The sequence below is a fragment of the Panthera pardus genome, unplaced genomic scaffold (assembly GCF_024362965.1).
Source record: "Panthera pardus isolate Hobbes unplaced genomic scaffold, ASM2436296v1 HiC_scaffold_6, whole genome shotgun sequence".
NCBI classification, from domain to species: Eukaryota; Metazoa; Chordata; class Mammalia; order Carnivora; family Felidae; genus Panthera; species Panthera pardus.
Genome location: NW_026526991.1, coordinates 56007979 through 56032466, shown reverse-complemented (window position 1 = coordinate 56032466; position 24488 = coordinate 56007979). Strand labels below are relative to the sequence as shown.

Sequence of the window (24488 nt, the reverse complement as noted above, 5' to 3'; positions counted from 1 at the left end):
CCCGATGCAGGGCTCGATATCATGAACTGTGGGATCATGACCCAAGCCGAGATCAAGAATTGGCTGTATAACCAACTGAGTCACCCAGGAGCCCCTTATTTTCCAAAGGCTCTTGGCAATTCCAAGACTTGATTCAGGAGTTTTGAAAGCTAATTTTTCATAACAGTCTTGTAATTGTTACCATCATTCTTTGGGTTTTATCATTCCCTGTTCTGAAAATAAGTTTTTAGTTTGCTCCATCAATTTTTGTATGACACAAAACAGGGTTGTTGTGCCATTATCTTTTTTCTTTTTTTATATTGTTTTTATAGATATTACTATTTATAAATGATAAAACAAACATGAAACAACCTAAAAGTACACCACAAAACTCTTTGTGATAGTGAGGGAGTTGAAGCCATGCTGTATAGCCAAAATGATGTAGCAAAAGGCAGTCTTGCCAATAAGGGATGGTAGTGATTTCCACTGGATCATTCTCCTCATGGGCTTACAATTCACATCTCTAGTTAGAGCAACATCAACAGCCTGTTGACCTGTATTTTAGCCTTGTGCCAGATTTAAGTGGTTGTTAGGAAACCCAGGAATATTACTAGAAACATAGGAGGCATTGGCTTATGAATAAGTAGACCAAAATGACATTTGTGATTTATTACTTGTTTTTTTTTAAAGTATTTTTTTTAACGTTTATTTATTTTTGAGACAGAAAGAGACAGAGCATGAACGGGGGAGGGGCAGAGAGAGAGGGAGACAGAATCGGAAGCAGGCTCCAGGCTCTGAGCCATCAGCCCAGAGCCCGACGCGGGGCTTGAACCCACGGACCGCGAGATCGTGACCTGAGCTGAAGTCGGACGTTTAACCGACTGAGCCACCCAGGCGCCCCTATTACTTGTTTTTAATATTTAACTTTTGGGGGTAATTCTGTGTTTTCAAATCATACATTCAATAATGAATTTTGGTGAATGTCCCTTTTTGTCATTTGAAATGAAATCTTACATTAACTTGAAGTCTGCATTCTGACAGAAAAAAAATACATCAGAATTTTAGTTTTCTAAACATTGTGATCGTTATTTTTGTTTGCTACAAGAAATTAAATGGCTGAGATTCTGAAAAAAAAAATAGTGCTTTCTCTAAAATAATCTTGGATTTTATCTACCCAGATAGCAGAAGGATCCATGTCACTCTTGGCTACTGAAAGTACTTACCATGCCAAGTGTTTGCAATTGTGTAGGCTTTTTTTTTTTTTTTTCAATGGTATGTTTCTTTTTTACCATTTGACTGACACATACAATGAAAGTCACTGGTGGCCTTACTAGAAACAAGTACTGCCGTCTATTAACAACTGAAAACATACACCTTTCATCTTGACAATCTAATAAGAAGCTTAATAGTCTAAATGTCTTTTCCAAAAATTTTTAAATTTTAAAATGGCATATTTTGGTGGTTAGAGTTCTCTCAGGAACCTTTAAACTAATGGAGTGCCAGTTTTTTGAGAGGAGTTGCATGTATGAAAAATGACTTGGATGGGCAAACTGAGAAGTCTAACATAGTTTCTAGTTGCACAAAACATTGAGGGCCGCATTTACATAGAAATTCTTTTCTTTTTTAGTTCATGTATATGTATATTTACACATTAACATACATATCAGTTGAAACAATCTTACGTAAATTCTGTAAGCTTAAATTTCTCTGTCTATAAATTGGAGGTATGATAGCTGCCAGGATACCCTGTGATGAGAGCTATGTGAAACATACAAAGTATTTACCTAGGTAAATATTGTATCCTACCCCCACCTTTCCCATCACAGAAGCCTTCCCTAATCAACTAGCTGAAGGAGACATTTCTCCCACCCAGTATTCCTCAGATTCTTTTTTACTTTACTTCATATAAAGCCATTCTTTTAATTTGTCTGTTTGTATCCCCTACTATGGTGAAGACACTGTGTATTCATTCGTTTGCCACCAAATTCTCCTGAGTTTAGTTTTATACATAGCATGCATTCATTTATTCATCCATTTACAAATATTTTTTAGAACTTTTATTGAGATGGAAAAGTGTGATGAAAAAATGAAGACTTTGCTCTGATGGGACATAACACTAATTGTTGTATTAATAAATACATTGCTGGGGCACCTGGGTGGCTTAGTCAGTTTAGTGTCCGACTTCAGCTCAGGTCATGATCTCGCAGTTGGTGAGTTCCAGCCCCTCGTCAGGATCTGTGCTGACAGCTCCGAGCCTGGAGCCTGCTTCAGATTCTGTGTCTCCCTCTCTATCTGCCCCTCCTCCTCCTCCTCCTCTCTCTCTCTCTCTCTCTCTCTCTCTCTCTCTTTCTCTCTGTCTCTCAAAAATAAATAAACATTAAAAAATAAATACATTTCTTTTTTGATGGGTCCCAATTTATTTTACAATTGTGCAGTAGTTTCTAGGGTTATTATTATACATGTATCAGAATGGAAATTAAGTCAGTCTTGTTTTTTCCCAAATGTCTTCATAATGTTTCTACTTTTACATTCAAGGGAGTCATTTTAGTGTGTGTATTTCTGACTTGGAGACAATCACTAAACAATATTGGGTATCACTGGTTCTTATGCTCTCCATTTGTCAAGAGGGAGCTCATTCCCATGCTTTTCTATAACCAAGGGCTTATTGAACCCTTATTGTTACCAGTTGTACCTGTCAGTGTGTGTCAGTTTCTCTTTAGAGAGCGCCATTGTGGTCTTTCCTAGATCTCACTAATAAGATTAGTCAGTTTAGAACTTGTGTTTGGTGGGAAAAATGTACAGTAATGCTAATATTCCACCATTTTGGAATATCGTGACTGTATCTGTGTGACCTGAAACACTGAATGAAATATAACAAAACAGATGCTTCCTAATATTGCTTTATACGGTGGTAAGAGAAAAATGTTTGAATTTACAGATTAGAAAGGATTGTAATGTTAATTCATCTTAAACAAAATCTAGAACAAACCCTTTCCTAATTTATGCTGGAGACATCTTTGTGAATTGACGTAACAAAAGAGCTTCAAAGTAAATTTGCTGTGTTAGTGAACAGACCATCTATGGTTTCAATGCTTCATACTGGCCCTCAGGCCTGGAATGCCCCTCCCCTTGTCCTTTTAAGCCTGCTGTTTCCTCTTTATAAGAACCATTGCTTTCTAGGATTCTGTCCCGGTTCCTCACTTACTCCAGGCTGGTTAGATAGCCCTTCTCTGTTTTCAGAAAGCCATGCACATAATTATTTCACTTGCCACATTTTTCACACCTGTTTCTAAGTTTGCATTCCCTAATTAGATTTGAGCTCTTTGATACCAGACACCTTACTGTGTTCATCTTTGTAACTCTGTATTCTAGCATGGTATCTGGCATATAGATTGGGCTAGTCTGTTTCTGCTGCTATACCAAAATTCCACACACTGGGAAGCTTCTAAACAACAGAAATTTACTTCTAACAATTCTGGAGGCTGAAAGTCTGAGGTCAGGGTGCCAGCGTGGTCAGATGAAGATCTTTTCTGGGTGGCGGATTTCGTGTCATATTCTCAGATGGTGGAAAAGAAAAGATAGTTCTCTACAGCTTCTATTAAGGCAGGAATCCCGTTTCTGATCACCTCTAAAAGACCACATCTCCTAATACCATTAACTTAGACATTAGGTTTTCAACATATGAATTTGGGGAGCACAAACATTCAGACCAGAGCATGGATGGTACTTAGTATATGCCCATGAATGAATAAATAAATGTTAGGATTTTAGACTGGATCCGATTCTTCATGCAGAGGAAAGAGCCCGAAAGCAGGTATAGTCCAGAACACAATCTAGGGAAGATTTGCTTTTTCCATTGTGATAGTGGTTGGAATTATGAAATATAGGGGCAATAATGAAATGAAAGTTGATTGAGAAAGAGCATGCAATGTAGACCACAGAATTGAACTAACCATGAATTAAGATTGTAGTTATGGGGACCAACTGAGATAGATTCCAAATGCTTAGGAAGGATTTGGAAGTAGTGTACAGAATAACAAATGATGAAATTTAATTGAAAGCAGCTTACTTAAACAGCTTCTAATAATTGGGAATATAGGCATAAAGGCGCTGGAAATTTCTGTTTAATGCCATAAATTATTGATGAATTATCACTGCGAATGTATCCTCAAAATAGATTGATTTTGTCAATTTTAAAAAGCTCTTGGATAACATTATATATATATATAAATATATATTAATATATAAATATATAAATATATATTAACATATAATAATAAACATATTATAATATATAATAATATATAATTAATATATATTTATATACTTATATATATATAATTCACTTACAAGCTATATGAAATATTAATAAGTAGTATTACCTACCACATGAAAACCTTGCTCTGTGCCACGGACTGAACTGCATACTTTTGTATGCATTGCATTAATTTTAATACTTTAGTGCAGTTGTTCATATTTTACAGTTGTTTAATACTTACTCCAATGCAAAACAGAGAGGGGGTTATAGAGTTCAGCCTGCTTGCCTTTGATCACACAGCTATTAAGTACCAGATCTGGTATTAAATTCATTCCATTTGAATTGAAAATCTGTGCTTTGTTATAGTATGCTATTCTATGTGCCACCAAATCTCTGAAATACGTATACATTTTCAGCATGAGTTTAGAGTGACAAGCATAAATGTATACAAATGTAGTTATCTCTTCCGGTCATCATTCATTCATTTATTCACTCATCAAACATTTCTTGGTTGGTCCTCTGGGCACCATACTAGGTGCTACATGTACAACATATCCACAAGCTATAGTGAAAGAGAATGGCATTAGAAATATATAATAGAAACTGTGTAACAACTATTTTGATAAAGGCTATGAAGAAAAATATAAAGCCTTTTATTTAGTGGATTACAGAGCAGGATTCTCATGTACTTGCTTTCCTGTGGGTAAGTGTAATTAGATTTACAATATAGCTTACTGTAACCCAAGAAGATGCTTAAAATAGCTTTAGATAAGTTGTACCACACCAGTGTAATCAAGCTGAACAGTTTGAAAACTGGTCTTACAACAGCCTTTCCACAGCACAAAGGGAATTTTGGTGAATTGAAGAAAATTGTGTTGTATAATGGCTTTGAAAATTTACCAAATGTCAAATCTGTATTCCAGCTTTGGAAGGTGACTTTGAAACTATCTCAGCAATGACCTACATCTGTTCACAAAAAAAGCATAAATATCCATGGAGGTGATTCTTGCACTGACCTTTAAAGAGTCGTATCTATCCTGCTGCAACTCTGAGCATGTGGAAGGTTTTGTATTAAAATATTGAGGGAGTTTTTGATAAATTTGAATATTGGGCCTCATCTATTGCTAACGTGGCATAAAATCTAAACAGTGGTAAAGAGAGAATTTATGTCGTATAGAACTTAATAAAGCTAGATGGCCCAAATAAAACAATTAAACAACCAAAAATAAATGCAAAGCAAAGCAATGTGAAACATTGGCAGATGTTAATAGCAACCTACGCTGTTTTTATTGCAGTTCAAGGTTATAAAATCCTAAATTTCAGTTTCAGAAGTTACCTTTGGGCTGTATTATAATGATATTATAACTAACTGGTATTCAAGGAATTTGTGAAAATTACAGAAAAATCGAAATCAATGTCTCTGTTTATTTGATGTTGATTTTCTCTCCAACAAACGTGTGTTGTAGCTTGACTTCTTTTTCCGCCCTCCCCTTTTCAACTCACTTCATAAACAGATGGAAAGCTGGTAATTTTCTGACAGTTGGAGATATTTTTGTAATTATCTGCAAATTTGAAAGGTTTAAGACTCTATTTCTTAGCTGTCAGGGAGCAATTGAAATGCTTTTCATGAAATAAGTGTAAATGTACGTGAAAGATAGAAGTTAAGCAAGAAACCCAATATCATAATTGAAACTCATTATCATCTATCAGCTCTAGATATTGTGAGGCTTTCTTATTATCACCTTTTCTGGGAGGGTTTTTTCTTTTTTTAATCCTGCCAATACTTCTCATTATCCTCTCTTTCATGTCTTTCCTGTACACTACCCTCACAAAGAAGGGACTCTTAAATTGGGTCTTGAGGAATAAATAGGAGCTTGCGTAACAAAAGCGAGAAGGTTCATCTATGGGCACTGACACCAACTAAGGCAGTAAAGGCACAAAGGTGTGAAATAGTATGGGAATGAACTGGAAACTGAAATTAATTCAGTGTTAGAGCATATAGTGCAAAGGAAGAAGTGGCATTACAGGACACTAGAGCGGGGGTTCGATCATATGGCGAAACTCTCAGAGGTCAAGAAGAAATCATCACCTATCAGGTGAGGGTCTGTTTGGTGACCAAGAAGGGCAGGTTTTGTGTCCAGCAGAGAACAAGACTTTGTGAGATTTCATGCCTGGTCTGAGGGCTTTCTTTTTCTCTGATGGAGAAAAATGGATGGGCCACAGGTGATGACTGGAGGTGGCTGGGGAACTTAAGGAGAGGGGAGGATGTATAGAACTATAGTGGAAAGGAGAGGAAAATACCAACAGGTGTGAGAAAAGCTTACTGGAGAGGCATTAAAGATCTTGCTGAAATTGGAATGTGTAGTGGCATCGGTCTATACGGTTAATCCATTTTTTTCCAGTTCTACTCAGTCATTGCAGGGTCTACTCTAATTGCAGGGCCCATTCCAAGTTTGGAGTTTTCAAGGTCCTTGTTGCCGGAAGACAAAGGTGTGAACGACCTAAATAAAGTGTTATAGGGTATATTAATATTTATCGAGTACTTATAATGTACTAGGAATTATACTTAGTATCTTATATATGTTACCATATTTATTCCCTTCTTTCCTATGAGATATAAATATTATTTCCATTAAAAAAAAATGAGGATCCAGTAATTTTCCCAAGGTATCTTACCAATAAATAGCAGAACTGGGATTTGAATGAACATGGCAACCGAACAGAGAAGAAATTGAGGTTAAAAAAGGTCTAATAATTTGAGAGAAGATGTCAGCGTCAAGGGAGTGAATATTTCAAGGAGATTCCAGAACAGTATTGATGGAAATGACATTTTTAAGGTTGCACGAAAGATGGGAAACTAAGTGAGAAGTAGAATTTCAAGGTTTAAGACTCCAGTGGTAGAGGCGTTCAGCTGGGCCGGTAGGATCCAGTTTGGAAGTTGGTTACTGACGTGAGAGTGGGACTGGAGGCTATGAATTCTCTGGATCAATAAGATATGGATTGCAATGTGTGGGTATTGATTATGGATATTGATTATGGTGAGACCTTGGAATGAAAATAAATGAATTTTAAGGAAATGACCTGAAAGCTGATGTGTCCTAGTATTCAGGGTGATATAGCTTGGTGAAAGGAACTTAATTGAAAAAAGATTTCCTTGTATAAGTTAAAAAAGGAAAAGTAGTTATATGAAAGCCACAGAGGGGAAATAGGATTATGTTGAGCATCTGTTCTGGATTTGATGATATGGGTATGTCTTCAGGGACTTCATGTGAGTCAGGTCCTCAAGGAGAAAAGGATGTGGATACAGCACAATGTCCATGCTAGGAATAAGGAAGTTTGTTTATTTAAAAAAAAAAAGGGGAGATCAAGAAGATATGGTGGAAAATGTTAGGAAGTATATTAAGGGGGTGTGGGAAGGTGGAGAGCATAATGGAAAAAAATACCTAGCCATGTGAGTGTGAGATTGAGAAAGAGGATTAGTGATTAGAGGAACATTCTTTTAGGGCTTGAGAGTGATGGGGACCAGAGTCATTAGTGGAATTTGATGGCTTCAAATTTGTAAATGGAACTTTGCTTTAAAGGTATTTTACTATTTTGATTCCAAATAGTGCCCTGACTTGACTTCAACCACATTAACATTTGAACTAAGTGGGGGTGGTGCTGTTTGAAGTTCTCTAGATGCTGGGCTGATACATGTGCCTTGTTGGTCTGTTCAGTATAAGATTTGGGTAAAATTAACTGGATTTCTACCTCTGGTTTTGTGATCTTGCTTAATAGTATTTTGCTTAAAAATTCCTAAGCCTGATATTAGTACATATTTCATAGACGTATCTTTCTAATATTTTACTTGCTCAAAGCATTACACTGTACTGATTTAATATTTAGTGTCTAGGATTTATATATCATCATTTTTGATTATTAGAACAGATACCTAATTCATAATGTTAATTTCCATTGCTGTATTTAGAAACAACATAGTCTTACCTGAGCACTTTGGTAACTGTAATCTGAATTAAGAATTTTAAGTTGGCTGTATTTATACATTTCCTTGTTCCACAGTGTATGAAAAAGAAATGTTGCTTATATGAAATAAAACTGCTCTGACATCGTCAAGTGAATTTTCTCATAAAATTCATCAAAGTTTAGCACTGGAAGTGTTTTTACATACCACACAGTTTGACCATCCCTTGGTGACTGAGGCAAGCATTCAGGATCTTTTCATAGCAGATATGTCTTCTGACTGTATGGTAATTGTGGGGGGAAAAAAGGGTGAGCAAATTTGAGGTTGGAATATTGGCTCCTGCTCCTGAAATTGTTTAACCCTGAAAACTTGGCTTCTCCAAGCTAAGTGTTTCCTGTCCTGTGAAATGGAGATGTTAGTATTATCAAAGAGTAATTGAGGGGATTGGAGCAGTCCATTTAATTTTTAGATACCTCTGATATCAGAGGTTATATTTCCAAGGAACAAAAATCTCTTTGTAGTTCTCTAACCCATTTGTTGTACTTTAGCTTCCTAGAATAACATTGGAAAGCTGAAAATAATTTTATTTCTTTAAAAATTTTAATGTTTATTTTTGAGAGAGAGAGAAATATAGCATGAGTGGGGGAGGGGCACAGAGAGAGGGAGACAGAGCATCTGAAGCAGAGAGCCTGTTGTGGGGTTCGAACTCAGGAATCATGACCTGAGCCACCCAGGTGCCCCTGAAAATGATTTTAAAACTAAGTTTCACACTTAGTCAGTTGCTGATATTTATGAAGCAACCTGGGCTTTGACAACTCAATAATAATAATGGTTTATTTTCCCCAAAGATAACTATTGAATATCCAACTTAGGCCAGGCAAGACTAGGCCCCAAATTGGTCACCAGAGGAGTCCCATGTGTCCTAGGTACAGTCTGCCTTAATATCCCTGCGGTGCTCACGTGTAGGCTGAGAGCAGCCAGTGGGAAGTGTGGACTCTGTGCAAATCCAGCAGTGGATTTTGGAGCTCAGCAGCTGGGGCCGTTGGTCCGTTACACTCCCTCTAGTTGGAGGTTTTGAGGCACATTCTTAAGGGGACCATACCATATTTGTCCACCCTACTCATATGTAAAAATAATATTGCTAAAGGCTCTGGTGCACAATTTGCTTCATAGAATGAAAGATAAATGTAAATTTGGCTGTAGGGGAGAGAACCACTAAGCAACTAATAGAAGCTCCTATGTGTTTGAGTCTCTCACTTTGCCCATGCAAGCCCCGTCACAGCCACCCCCACCTGCATCATAGAAATAAACTTGGTGACATATCAACAAGACAAGATTATTAAGATACACTTTTGCAATATGTTTTGGATTTGTCCCTCTTCATGGTTAATTTTCAATATAATACTAAAGACATTCTATTTGTTTTCCATACCAGTCAATTTTCTTTCATCTTTGACTTCCTCAGTTAGAAGGGAGAAGGATTTATATCTCCATAACAAAGATATTTGAATGAACTTTTTGTCAAAGTTCTGCAATAAACCCTTTGTTTTAATGTGTTTTCACTTTGTGTTCATTCTGAGATAGTGAAAGTCATTTCCTTAGATTCCACTCATGTAATTTTATTACACTTGTTTAGAGATTTTAGATTATGCTGCTTAGTAAGGTGTGCAATAGCATGTCTTGAAGTTGGCCGTGAAAATGGCTATACACAGTAGCTGTAAACGCTGTTTCTGTAGTTGTATGTAATAAGGCTTAGGAGAATCTGTCTCCTATGACTTTCAAAGATCACCTGCGGTGGTTGTATAAACTTGAAACAGTGGATTTGTTACGGGATATCTAAGTATGACGTGGTGCCACATGTCAGTCACGGAAGCAAAAGGAATGTTACTCTTTAGCTTTGCCATAATGCCCTCACTGTTCTTCAACCCTGGGCCTGTCAGCCACTTGTCAGCTGATGTGATTTTACGTTTTTGCCTCAATCATAACTTATTCTAAATTCTCCTTTCAGTGTTTGACGTTTGCTTCCAAACAAACATCTGTTCTGGGTTTGTGAGGAAAAGAAGGGAGAAAGAGATTTAAAGAAAAATAAAAGAAGGGTTCTGTTATTTTGGGCTTTATTGCTGATGCTAACTACTATCATAAAGTATGGATTTAGGATTGAGGGATTAATGAATAATTCATTCCAAGAACTTTTTCTTAAGCCCTAGTGAACACTGAATGTTTAGAAACATAAATGGATGATGCTGTTAAGTTTAAGGAGAAAACACTTTCTCCTAGGAGAGGAGAATTATCTGCTATTTCTTCTGAAAGTTTGAGTGTGGATTTATATAGTGTTAAATATTCTTTTTATGCTTTACTGTGTTTTCCAAAATAGTTCCTTATTTTTGGAAGACTTCCTGTCTATGTTTTCAAATACATCAATAAAATTACCTATTTCAGCTAATATAGTTTTCCCTGTTTATCACTCTGTAGGTAATAACCAACCATGTGTAAATATGAATAATATATTTCCCTTCTCAACATCATACATTCTTAGCTCTTTTAATAAACAACTTTATAAAAGTATATTTTATTTATGTCTTAATTAAAATTTTTTCATGAGCTAGAAGAGATCACAAACCCTGGGTAATGCATTTTAGTTGCAATGAAAATTCCTAAGTCAATTAATTATGAGATGACCATACACCAGACATAGAACTTTATGATGCTGCGGAGTATTAAAATGGCAATATTGAAATAGCTGCCGTTTCTTTCTAAAAGGTAGGGCCATTTAAATCACCTAAGTAATGGTCTCTGAAATTACAGAATTAAAAATACCATATTTTTTCCTACCTGATAATTGGATGGGACATTGAACATTAACATAAACTTCCAAAGGTTTAGAGTTTCCTGTGGGTTTTTGTTGTTGTTGTTTTTCTTTGTTTCCTTTTCTTATTTGTATTGATTTCAGCATAATGGATCAAGGAATTTCTCTTGACTTGTAGACTTTCCTAGAAGTACACCTAAGGTTGGTATCGGTTTTATATTCAGAGAACTATAAAACAAGCTTTTTTTTTTTCCAATTAGTAAAAGTGTATGTAAAACTTATCTGTGATATAGACTTGCATGTTTCAGAAGGTCATATATCATAACTTTTGTACAAGGTGAAGATTACTCACAAGGTCAAAAGGCATGCCAAAACAAACAGAAAACGTTTTATTTCATTTCAACTTCCTTTCCTTTAAAAAAACATATTTAATGGATATGGTCATTTAACTGTCAATTTAGTCCTTTTGTTTTTTGCATATCAGACACAAACACATACCTTTTAAGGTTTGTTTCTGTTTCTGTTTTAAAAAAAAGCTGCACATTAAAGTAAAGGAGGGAACTTCTATTGCCCTATTTTTGCATAACAAACTACTGTAAATTAAACTTAACTCTGGTTTTCTAATGTTCTAGTTTTAATATTCTAGTTTTTAATGTTCTAGTTTCTAATCAGAGAATTTCTAAACTCACATCGTTTTAATAGGTTCATAGTCGAGACACAGAAAAAAAACCTGCCTTATCTCATTATTCTCAAATATGAGTGACATTATTTTATCTCACATGGGAATCAAAATATGAGAGAAGTTGCTTTTCAGGTATGGGATAAGGAATGTAATTATGCTGATGAAAGCGGATTGTAGCAAATAGTACCAATATGTCATTGTATCTATAAATGAAATGAATTCAAAATTATATACTTCAGTGGTAGTCACTGAAGCAAGAAAGAAAATTAATTGTAGTAGGATGTTATGCCCTTAGATATGTTAACTTTATCATATAAATTTTACTTATTGTGGTATGATAATGCTAGTAATTTTATAAAATGTATTCTAATATTGATTCTAAACTCAAATAGATTTAATTATCATTGGAAGAAAAATTCCTTGCAGGTAGAATGGACAAGTTTTCATGTGGTATTTACTGAATGAGACAATTATATGTACATAGTCCGCTTATGATAGTCTTGGAATTTCACACAGTAAACACTTTCACTGCCAGCCTAAAATTCCTTCCGTTGTAGGCTGTAATGTTAAAGTTCTCTGGTCAAATTAGGTAATGATATCAGTACTATCCAAATGACATTGTATTACCTCCATTCTCTCCTCTTAGTCTTTGCTCCTGTGACGTATATTTAAATAACTTTAAAAATTTTTTGATCTTTTTAAAATATTTTATTCTTTATTTTTGAGAGAGCACAAACAGGGGAGGCGTATGGAGGGAGGGACAGAGGATCCAAAGTGGGGCAATGAACCCGATGGAGGGCTTGAACTCATGAACCTTGAGATCATGACCTGAGCGGAAGTCAGGCATTCAGCCGACTGAGCCACCCAGGTGCCCCTTGATGATCTTTTTAAAGTGTTCCTAATTTATTGTTAGAGCTTTGAAATCTTACTGCTGCTTCAGTTTGTTTAAATTAATAAATTTAATGTAAATAGAGTTTTAATGTATTTATGTAATAATTTCAAACTATTGCTTTATAAAAAAGACCTATACATACACTTATATATTATCCTACCAAAAGTGGAGGGAAATGTCTCCCAAAAGTTAAAACAGGTTATAGTTTTGAAATCCCAAATACATTGGACTGAAGTGGGTCTCTTTGATGTTTTGTTAGGAACTCCTCAGCACTTTGGGAAATAGAACTTAAGACAGAAAACGTAAAGGCAGGCACAAACCAAGGCAGGCACCACAATTATGATGTAGGATTCATGGTGAAGTGAAGTAATATAATTAGATCTGTCCGTATCTAAAGAGGGCCTTTAAATAAAACTCTGGAGACCTAGAGAAAGCAAACAGCAATTTCAGCCAGCGCAATAGAAAGCTACATGCTACATCTTTCAGAGATGGAGTGAGATACCTTTTTCATTTTTTTTTTTTTTAAGCATGCATCTCAGTATTTTAGATAGTTATTCTCAGGTTCTTTTAGGAGTGGCTCTTCAGATGTGATGCTTTCCTGTGAAAACTCAGACACGGGAATCTTAGGAACCAAAGGACTTAGGACTGTGCCGACAGAACTGCTTTGTGAGGGCTCTCGGTGGGTCTAGTTTCTGCCAAGTCATGCTGCTTGTGGAATTGGTGGATCTTAATGTGAATGGGCATATCGTCTTGGCTGGTGTTTAAATCTGTTTTTAAAAATAGAATGGATTTGGAAGTTGGCACTCTTAGCCTCTAGTCCTTCTATGACTCTGTATTCTGTGTGATCTCAGGCAAGAGATTAAGCTTCAGTTTCTCTGTCTATAAAAGAGAGCTGGATATAAACCCTTCCTTCATCAGAAGAATATTTGAAAGGTAATAAATAATAAATTTCAATAATAATAAGAACTATGTTATTATTACTAATGTGAATGCTTGTTTTAAAGGAAATATGGAGACTGTAGGTACATACTTTTATTTTTATCTTTGGCACTCTTTGAAAAATAAGTATATTTTGAACAAAAATAATGATACTGGGTTTCTTATGTTTATATTTTATTTGTATGAAGCTTTATTACTCACAGAGTTTTCACAGTCATGGTTTAATCTGATTTGATCCTTAGTATAATCCTGGTGTAGAGTATGTCAGGTGTTATTTTCATACTGTGTAGATGAGAAAACTCGTTTGGCACTGGATCAAGACTCATGCATTGTTGAGAGATCATTTGAAGTCAAGTGTTCTTATAACCAGTGCATTCTCTTTTCAGAGCTATGTTTAATTGGCCAAATTTCCTTTTTGGATTTGGATTGCTACATATTTTAGCTATATTCATAGAGTAGCATGATAAATTTATAAAGATGTGTCATACTCGTGACATGTATGATCTTCTACCTTAAGTTCATGAACAGAGTATGGTTATGTCCATATGGCAGGCAGAATCATGTCTCCCCACATCCTAACCCTTATACCCTATGAATATGTTCCTTGGGGTGGGAGAAGTAAAGTTGCTAATCAGATGACCTTGAGATTATCCTTGATTCTGTGCATGGACCCAATGTAATCACCAGAGGCCTGATAAGTAAAGGAGAAATGGTAGCGTGAAAAGGACTTCAGGTGTTATTGCTTGTTGGACAATGAGGGAATGTGGCCATAGGCCATGGAATATGGATGACTTTTAGAAGCTGGAAAAGGCAAGGAAACAGATTCTTCCCTTGGCCTCTCACTGACACCTTGATTTTAGCTCAGAGAGACTTCTGACCTTTAGAACTATAGGATAAATAAATTTGTGTTGTTTTAAGCCACTAATTTTGTGCCACTTTATTGCAGTAGCAGTGGAAAACTAATATAGGCTGACACACTGCAACTAGGGGAAGCTTGAGAGTAGAGTCATTTATGCCAGGATGACATCAGGTCGATCATGGGGGGATTTGCTCCTTTTATTTAATTTTTGTTCCATACTAGGTTTATAATTGTCAAGGTAGGTTATAATATGTCATGTGCTTCCTTTGGGATGCATTGCTTATTAGGGGAACTGGCTATTCCTTAACAGTTAAGTGTACAGATTATGGATCCTGAATATATAAGTTCAAATGTTGGCCCTGATTCTTACTAATTATAACCTGCCGAAACATCTTTTTCATCTGTGAAATGAGAACAGTAAAAAGCATCTTCTTCATAAGGCCACTGTGAGAATTAACTGTGTTAATTTATGTTAAATACTTAGCTCAGTACTTGGTACATAGTACTAAGTATTACCTATTATAATTATTATTTTTATTCCATGAATATTTTCCTTCAATGCTTTCTAGAGTCATACTTTATTTTCAAATATAGTCAGGAGAGCATCCAAACTTTAGGGTGACTATCTTTGGGGTAGAGGCATTCTAATGCAACTAAATTCTGTCAACTTCATAATTTGTTATTGAATGTAATTTTTAAAATTTCTTGTACTTTTAAATAACTCTCTTCCTTGCCCATTCTCATTATCACTAATATGTAGATGGAACAAATTTTGCATATTCTATAATCACTTCATTTGATTCATTTGTATTTCTGTTTTATCTGTCATACTGTAAGCTTTTAGGTTTGTTTTGATGTCATTGTTTAAGCATGCATATTTCTTGGTTCTAGGAAAAGTATGCAACACCCTGTAAAAAGAGTTCCTCGGTAAAAAATAAATAAACAAACTACTCGGCAAGTGAGAGAAACCTAGTCAGAATGTTGAATTTGCAAACATTATGTTAAGAGAGGAACCTCTGAAGTCGATGGATAGAAATTGCTACTTCTGTCAATGTTACATTCTGTGTGTCTGGTAATGATGCGGTAGGTCTTCTTTAGGCCTAATAATATATATTTGATCAGCCTTTTGACTTTGGCCACAGTAGCTATATTCCAGGGCACGATACAGGAATTGATTCAGTCAACATGTATTGTGTACCTCTGAATGGCAACAGATAAATGAAGTCTGTTCAAGACTTTCCTCCTGTGGTGGGGAAGAGCCAATGATCCCTGAAATAGCAGAGATCCTAGTAGTGGAGTTAGTTGGATGTAAGAAGTTGAAGAGTTAGGTTGGGTGTGACATCAGATCTATGTACTCGCTCTGGCTACCTACACACAATAGAAGCATGCCACGGTTTCTTAGATAGTTTGTAGTCATGAATTGTTCTTATAGAATAGCTTGTCTCTACTGGTTTGTTTCTTTGTTTAGCTCCCCAGGTTCTCTCTAGAAACTGGATACTTAAAAACTATAATCACAGACCAATGAGTATATGGTTTAGAAACAAACCCCAAGGGGTACCTGGGTGGCTCAGTCAGTTAAGCCTCTGACTTAGCCCAGGTCATGATCTCGTGGGTTGTGAATTGGAGCCCTGTGTTGGGCTCTGTGCTAACAGGTCAGAGTCTGGAGCCTGCCTCAGATTCTGTGTCTCTTCCTCTCTCTCCCCCCCGCCCCCCGCCCCATGCTCTGTCTCTCAATAATAAAATAAAACATGAAAAAAAAAAGAAAAAAAAAAAAAGGAACAGGCACCAATAGTCACGTTGTGTGCTTTTATTTTTTAATTTTTTCTTATTTTTATTTTTTAATTAATTTTTAAATTTACATCTAAGTTAGTTAGCATATAACATTGTGTGCTTTTAGTTCAATGATATTTCTATTTTTCTTCAAATACATTTGACATCTTGGTGGTATGCTTTAGTCGATCCCTTCCATACCTATTTCATAGCCTCATTCCTCCCACACTTCACTAAACGGCATCTCTTTTGCCTGGCAAAGCTAAAAATCACAGAAAATTAGGAGGGGCTTTCCTCAAAGCACTTAATTGTGTGGAAATATGTAGATTGTTGTATGCCTTTAGAGAAACTTCTGAACCTACAAAGATATCACTCTTGCCTCTGCTTTAACTTTAATCCAGACAGGGGATGGCAGGAAAAAAGAGAAATTATTTGAACAAAAATGTCACTGGAATGAATGAGTCAATGGCAGGTTTCAAGTAAATTACATATAGAATACCTTGTCATGTTTTCTTACCTCTATATACCTTTTTACCTTTGAAACCACATCAAGAAATGAGTAGGGAGGTAAATTGAACATGCCTGACAATATTCTCTGTATTAGATATTCTGCTAAGTCACTCACTGTGTCCTTGTTTCTTTTATGTAAACTTTGGATTCTGTTGGTAATGTCAATGGTGATGACCAATAATTAGGCGTTTTCTTTCAGGCAAAATTGGCCAGATTTTTGTACTTTTGGCAGTGTCTTAAACCTAGGGAAAATTTTAAATTAAATGTGTAGTCTTCTCCATTCATGTTATGGTCCAGAAATAATAAATTGAGAGTTCCCATATGAGCAAATCAGTCACATTTGCTAATGTGTCCATGGAAAATCTGGTTGATAAAAATATACTGGTTTCAGATCCAGGGGAACATTTCTATGATATTGTTCTGATTACCAAATTCTAACATTTCTTAACAGCTTTTTGATGTTACAGCACATGCCTTGAGTAGGTAGTTTTACAGTTTTGGTTCTTACCTTTAGTGTATGTGAATGTATGTAGCAATGAATTAAATTATACAAGAACTACAGTAGATGACAACTCTAATAATACTTTATATCTCTATTTTAACTTTAATAATTCAGACTTGTTAACTGTGTATTAATCTATCTTCCTACATGGAAGAGTAATTGAGAAAAGATAATTCGTCTTATTTATCTTGGCATCATAATATCTTTTGTATATGCTAGCTGCTCACCAAATGTTGGTTAAATTGATTAGTTAACACAAGGGAAAAAATAGATTCAGCTAGTCCTTTGACTCATCTATTTCTTTAAAATGATGCTAAGCTAGAGAATGTGGTTTGGATATATGGTCAAACGGGGTTTCTAGTTGAACTTATTTGCAACACTTAGGCTTTTCTTTTGTAGGAACAGAATTTGGCCTAGTAGAATTATCACATGGTATAGACCAAACCAGAATGCATCTCCTCTGTAGGAAGGCACATAAGGAAAAGAGAGAACCCAGAAACATCCATACTAAGCTTGCATAGTTGTTTTTTTTTCTTCTTCCAAAGTCATCAGTCACATGGGGGATGAACTGAAGTGTTATTTTACCAGAAGTGTCTCCATAAGGAAATATGAAACGAGTAGATAGGTGAGCAGCCTGAGATTCAGAGACATTAGGTAATTTGTTAAGGGTAAAAAGGAGAGGGTATATCTGAACCTAAACTTTTTAACACTAAATCGAGCACTTTTTTTTTTTTTTAAAGAATCCTTTAGAATAGTGTGAGGAAGGACAGAAAGGGGCTGTGCTGCACCATGGTAGGAAATAGCTTGTTCCCCAAGGGGTGAAGCCTAGTGAGTGGGCTGTGGCCTGTCTCATGGGGCCACAGCTAAAGGCACAAAGGTTATGTGGTCTGGCTGCTGCTCAGTGGGACACCGGGAAGGTCAAAGTCAAAGTCAAGTCCATACAGGGAAACCTGAGAGGAATAAAAAAAATTGAAATTGTATGATTTATTTATTTATTTATTAAATTTTTTTTTCATTTCATTTATTTGAGAGAGAGAGAGAGAAAGAGAGAGAGAGCAAGTGGGGGAGGGGAGCAGAAAGAAAGAGAGAGAGGGATAGAGAATCTCAAGCAGGAGCTATGCCCGGTGCAAAGCCTGCCATGAGGCTTGATCCAACAACCCTGGGATCATGACCTGAGCTGAAATCAAGAATGGGATGCTCAACCAGCTGACCACCCAGGTGCCCTGAAGCCATATGATATTTGTCACCTTCTAGACATGATTATAATTCCTAGAAATTGCCTTTGCCATATGACTTGACTTTACTTTTTTTTTCCCCCAGCTCTCTTGTGATATAGTTGACATGGAACATTGTGTAAGTTTAAGGGATACAAGGTGATGTTTTGATACAGATGTATATGGTGTAGTTATTGTCACCATAAGGTTGGTTAACACATACATCACCTTACATAATTATCATTTTCTTCTTGTTATGGTGAGAACAACTAAAGCTCTACTTTCCTACCAACTCTTAAGTATACGAAATGGTGTTGTTGACTATAGTCACTGTGCTGTACCTCAGATCCCCAAAATGTATTCATCTTATAACTGAAAGTTTGTACCATTTGGCCGACATTTCATTTCTCCCACCCTCCAGCCCTCCACCATTCTACTGTCTCTGAGTTCAATATTTTTAGATTCTAAATATACATGAGATCATACCTATTTGTCTTTGTCTGACTTACTTCACTTAGTATAATGTCTTAGAGGTACATACATGTTGTCATAAGAAGCAGAATTTCGATCTTCTTTTATGGCTGGATAATATTCCAATGTGTGTATATGCCTGTGTGCATGCACACGTATCACATTTTCTTTTTTCATTCGTTCGTTGATGGACACTTGTATTGTTTCTGTATGTTGTTTTGGGTATCCGTGAATAATGCTGCAGTGAACATAGAACATAAGAGTGCAGATATCTCTTCGAGGTAGTGATATCATCTTCAGCCAGTATATATATGCATAGAAGTGGGACTGCCAGATCACCTGGTAGCTCTATCTTGAATTTTTGATGAACTTCTGTACTTTTTCCATAGTGGCTGTACCAGTTTGCATTCCTACCAACAGTGCACTAGGCTTCCTTTTTCTGCACATCCTCTCCAGCCTTTGTTATTTCTGGTCTTTTTGGTAATAGCTATTCTACTTTTCTTATTTATATTCCATTGCATCTGCATTTGAAGATTTTGTGCTTCCATTTAAAATAATTTAAAGGGCACCTGACTGGCTTAGTAGGTAGAGCATGAGACTCTTGATTTTAAGGCTATGAGTTTGAGCCCCATATTGGCTGTAGAAATTACTTAAAAATAAAATCTTAAAAGTAAAATAAAATAGGGGCGCCTCGGTGGCTCAGTTGGTTAAATGTCCGACTCTTGGTTTTGGCTCAGGTCATGATCTCATGGTTTTGTGGGTTTGAGCCCTGCGTTAGGCTCTGTGATGGTGGCGTGGAGCCTGCTTGGGATTCTCTCTCCCTGTCTGTCTGCCTCTTTCCCACTTGTGCTGTCTCTGTCTCTCTCAAATAAATAAATAAAACTTTAAAAATAAAATACAACAAAAAGTCTTAAAGGCTTTTTTTATTAACTTTTACTAAAGATATAAACTTATTTTGAGGTGTGGAAGACTCTCATACCTGGTGACATATGACTGGGCCAGTAGATAGAATGTTGCCTTAAACTCTGTTGGCTCATATCTTGTTAATGTCTAATGCCTTTGTGGTATTTTTAAAACAAGGAGGATTAACGGCTTCTAATTTACTAATGGCAGTGAAAAGCGAATGCACGTTAAAACACCAATGTTAGTATTGTTGGCTCTAGCAATAGATGGAAACTACACAGTTGATCATATTATTTTATAACCTATCTCCTGGTGTGTGTGTGTGTGTGTGTGTGTGTGTGTGTGTGTGTGTGTGTGTACTCACACATACAGATAAGTGTGGTGTCAATGTTGGGAAGAGGAGGCAGGGAGTTACTGACCAATTTTGACTTGGGGTGTGCCACGGTCTGAGCTTATGTTAGCTGGTCTCATTTAGGCAACGATATTGAGGCTTTACTCAAATAGAGAGATTGGATGCCAGGACGACAACTGGAAAGCTACCAGATTTATTGAAATTAAATGATGCTTGTGGGAAAGAAGAAAGGTAGATCGATTTGAGTCTCTGTGGCAGTAGAATCTACAAGGATTGGCAACTTTGATTTGATGATAGAGAAAAGAAGACAATACTGCTGACTCTGAGACTTTGAGCTGAGTCACTGGCAGGATGCTGGTTTATTTAATAGAAAACTATGAGGCCCCAGTGCATGCTGAGGGGATGGCAGAGAGCTAAGCGGATTCAAAGGCTTGGGCTCGAAAGGTTTTTTTTTTTTAAGCACTCTGTCTCTGAACATGTTTCCTATATTGGCTGAATATAGTAGGATCTTCTGTTGACTGGATGACGGTCAAAGAAGGAAGGGTCTTAAATGTTCCATATTCTCAAATCACTCTTCCAATAATTCTGTTCAACTAATGAGCTATGTTTGGGACCATGTTGCTCCCATCTTATTTTCCTGTGGTATATTGAAACCTTAAAGGAGGTATTCTGTGCAAGTTTACTGATGACCTTTTCCTTTTTATGCTTATCAAGGTTAAAGAAAAAGATTCCTTTTACCTTGTAACCTAAGGGATAATGAACTCAGGATTGTTTTCTTCTGTGTGCTCCTTTTAGCTTTATTATTATTATTCTGGACTTCAGAAAATAATAGGATCACAATCAGTAGTGCAAAATGAGTGTTCAGATGATGGTACTTGCTCCAGGAAAAGAAGAAGAAAAAAAAATTTTATTCAGATGAGGAAAACAATCCCTACAAAGGTTCCCATTGTGTTTGGGAGGTATTTATTTGATTTTTTTTTTTTTTTTTTTTTTTTTTTACCTTCTCACTAGTTCTCTGCTGTTTCTCACCCTAAGTATATACCTGAACTTTCTGCTCTGTGGAATTTCTTACAGTTTTATTCAGATGACAAACTTGGGCTTTCCACATTAATTCAGTTTTCACTCCTTAGTCATAATACACAAAGCATCAAACTCTCACAAGGGAAATGTACAAATGCTGCGTGGAACTTGGGAGTAATGCTATAAACAAATTCATTGCCAAGAACTTATTGTCATGTTTCAAATGCAGAATTAATAACCTGTTCCAAGAGCACACATGCTATTCATCAAGGTTTTCCCCTGAGACTATATTTCCTCTCTCTACTGTCCCCACATTATTGAAGAATTGTGGAAACTGGAATTTAAAAAAAAGTCTCACATTATGATAGTTTTGAAATTGCTCTTGAGAATTTGTAACCTTGGCAAAGGTTAGTCACCTTCAGCCATTTTTCTCCCCAGGGCTCTTGATGAACAAGTCTGTTTTGCATGTGGCTTTTCTTTTCTCAAAGGTTTATGTAGCAAACATGACTGTCTGTATTTATCTCACATCCCACAGAACTGAATTGTTCAACTTTAATACCAACGTGATTTCTCTGTGCTTTAAGATATATTTCTTGTTGAAAGAAAGAGTCAAATTGTTGAATATTTTAGTGTGATTACAAAGCTGTCCAAAATTGCATATTTAAGTCAATTCATTATTTTTGCCGTTTTTTTCTACTTGAGTAAACACTAAATCTAAATTAGGTAATTTTGGCTTTTTGGTAGATCTGCTGAAAATGCATATTTAAGATGATAAAATAATTTAGTACAGAAATATCTTATGTGACAAAAGTAAATTCTACATTGAGAAAGCAAATATATTATTTATAATCAGAGCTCTTTAAATTTGTCTAACAAACTCTATAAAGTTAACTAACAGACCATGGGTTCTATCATATAGTAATTTTTTAAGGATTTACTATTGTGACACCAATAAGAAAAATCATACAAAATAAGAACAAGATATATTGTACATATTCCTTCCAATTCTAATATTTCTAGACCTTATGTTGTTACTTTCTTGATGACATAATTTTTACATATCAAACTTTGATATATTTGTATTTCTCTTTTTATTTAACTTTGGAAGTTTTTATATATACGCACTTACTTAACAAAGTTCATAATAATTTCTTTGCAAAAGTTGAGTCTTATTGTCATATTTCCATTATATAAAAGCAGTTGATAAAGCATGTGACTTTACTGAAATTTTGTTCTTCCACTTTTTTGGAAGGCAGCTATGCTCACCACTAACCACCAATGCCGGCTATTTTTCCACTTTTTTTTTTTTTAAAGTTTGTTCGTGTATTTTGAGAGAGAGAGCACAATCAGGGTATGGGCAGAGAGAATGGGAGAGACTTCCAAGCAAGTTCCATACTGTCAGTGTAGAGCCCTATGCGGGGCTCGAACTCACAAACCATGAGATCATGATCTGAGCCAAAGAGTCGGATGCTCAACACACTGAGCCACACAGGCACCCCTGTTCTTCCACTTTTTGGGAAAATAATCTACTTTGAGGTGTATCTACAGAATACCAAATTAAGTTATTATTGATTAATCACCTATATTACATTAGGCAATTTTACTCCAAATAAATATAACTGAACATTGGCTAGCTACTAAGCACTTTGCTGTGTTGGAACAAAGGTATTTGAAGAGTTCTCAGTAAAGATATTCTATGCTTTTGATTATCAGATATACTACATGATCGTAAAATCCATACTACAATTTATTCAAGATATTACAACCTCAGTGAGTGTCCAATTTTGTATGAGGCAAAATTTCTTAACAATTTTATTTTATTTTTTGAATTGAATTTTAATAAGGGAGAGAGAAAAAATACCATGTCATATTTTGTAAAGGCATTTGCTTTATATCATTAAATAAATTAGGGGAAATGCCCAGAGACTAGTTATGCTATTACTTGGTGATTGAAACCATGATATGCATTTAGAAATGCGGCCTATTGAAATATTTGGGGGACACCTGGGTGGCTCAGTCAGTTGAGTATCTGACTCTTGATTTCAGCTCAGGCCATGATCTCACAGTTCGTGGGTTTGAGCCCTGTGCTGGGTTCAGCCAGTGCAGAGCCTGCTTAGGATTCCCTCTTCCTCCCTCTCTCTTCCCTTCCCTGCACCTGTGCTTTCTCGTCTCTCAAAATAAACAAATAAACATTTAAAAATAAATAAATAAAATAGTTAGGAAGCATATTTTATAGCTAGTTATTACTTAGTGCCTTGGTCTTAATAATGGCATCTTTTATGTGGGGAATCAAATTCTTCTCACCCACTGACTATGCAAAGGATGGTCTACTGTTCAGTGGAGAGAAATACAGATTTGGATTCAGACAAACCAGAATTGGAACCCAGGACCCAATAATTATCAGCTATATGGCCTTACATATGAGTGATCAAAACTCAGCGCTTCGGTGTTTTCATACTTAAAATATGTATCATAATGTCTATATTTTACAGTTTATTTTTATTTTTTAAATTTAATGTTTATTTATTTTTGAGACAGAGGCAGAGCATGAGCTGAGGAGGGTAGAGAGAGAGAGGGAGACACAGAATCTGAAGCAGGCTCCAGGCTCTGAGCTGTCAGCACAGAGCCTGATGCGGGGATCGAACTCACGAACTGTGAGATCATGACCTGAGCCCAAGTCGTGCACTCAACCAACTGAGCCACCCAGGCGCCCCTATATTTTATAGTTTAGAGAATGAAGTTGTGGATATAAATTGTTTGGTAAAATAACTACCGAGGATATGAGAAACACCCAGTAAATGGTAGCTCTTCGTTTCTCCAAAGGTCAGTGTCATTTCTTCAAATACAAAGATGGCAACACTGACCCATCATCAGAATTACTGTCACATTCTTAAGTGAGGACGCTTTCTGATGGAGGTCTTGCATTTATAGAATGGCTGGTCGAATAAGGAGTGTAATTTGTGATTAGGCAACAAAAGGAAGCTGAGGACTCCTGGAGGGATTCAACACATGACCTTGGCCTTATTGTTCATTCCTTACTGAATTATCTAGTTTTAGACTCAGTGAAGATTCACTGGCACATAAACTTATATATTATAGTACTTTTGCAGTGTCTATACATGAATGAAATCACATTGTGGTAAATACACTTGAAACTGTGGTATATCAACTCAGAGAAAAAGGATTAGAAGATTAAATTTAGCAGTTCAAATTGCCAGACTTGGTTACCTTCTTTGACCCAGGATATAATTTAAGCCAAGTTAACTTTATACTGTGAAAAGTATGAACTAATTGTGACTGTCAAAGCAAGTTCCTCAAGAAAAGAGGCTACCTTTCCCCTATTTGAGAGAAGAGAGAGGGAAGGGAAAAG

General features: G+C 36.0%; 1 protein-coding gene across 5 annotated transcripts in view; it reads left to right on the top strand.

The window, feature by feature from the left end:
- SLC16A7 (solute carrier family 16 member 7) overlaps positions 1-24488 on the top strand; it is a 188487-nt gene that overhangs the window by 38267 nt on the left and 125732 nt on the right. Inside the window, exon 1 of one of the 5 annotated variants that reach the window (XM_019454960.2) lies at positions 13404-13511. The exons of the other annotated variants lie outside the window; for them this stretch is intronic. The gene's annotated coding sequence lies outside the window, so the exon portion shown is untranslated. Of the gene's footprint in view, positions 1-13403; positions 13512-24488 lie in introns of those variants that run through there. 5 annotated transcript variants of the gene reach the window in all.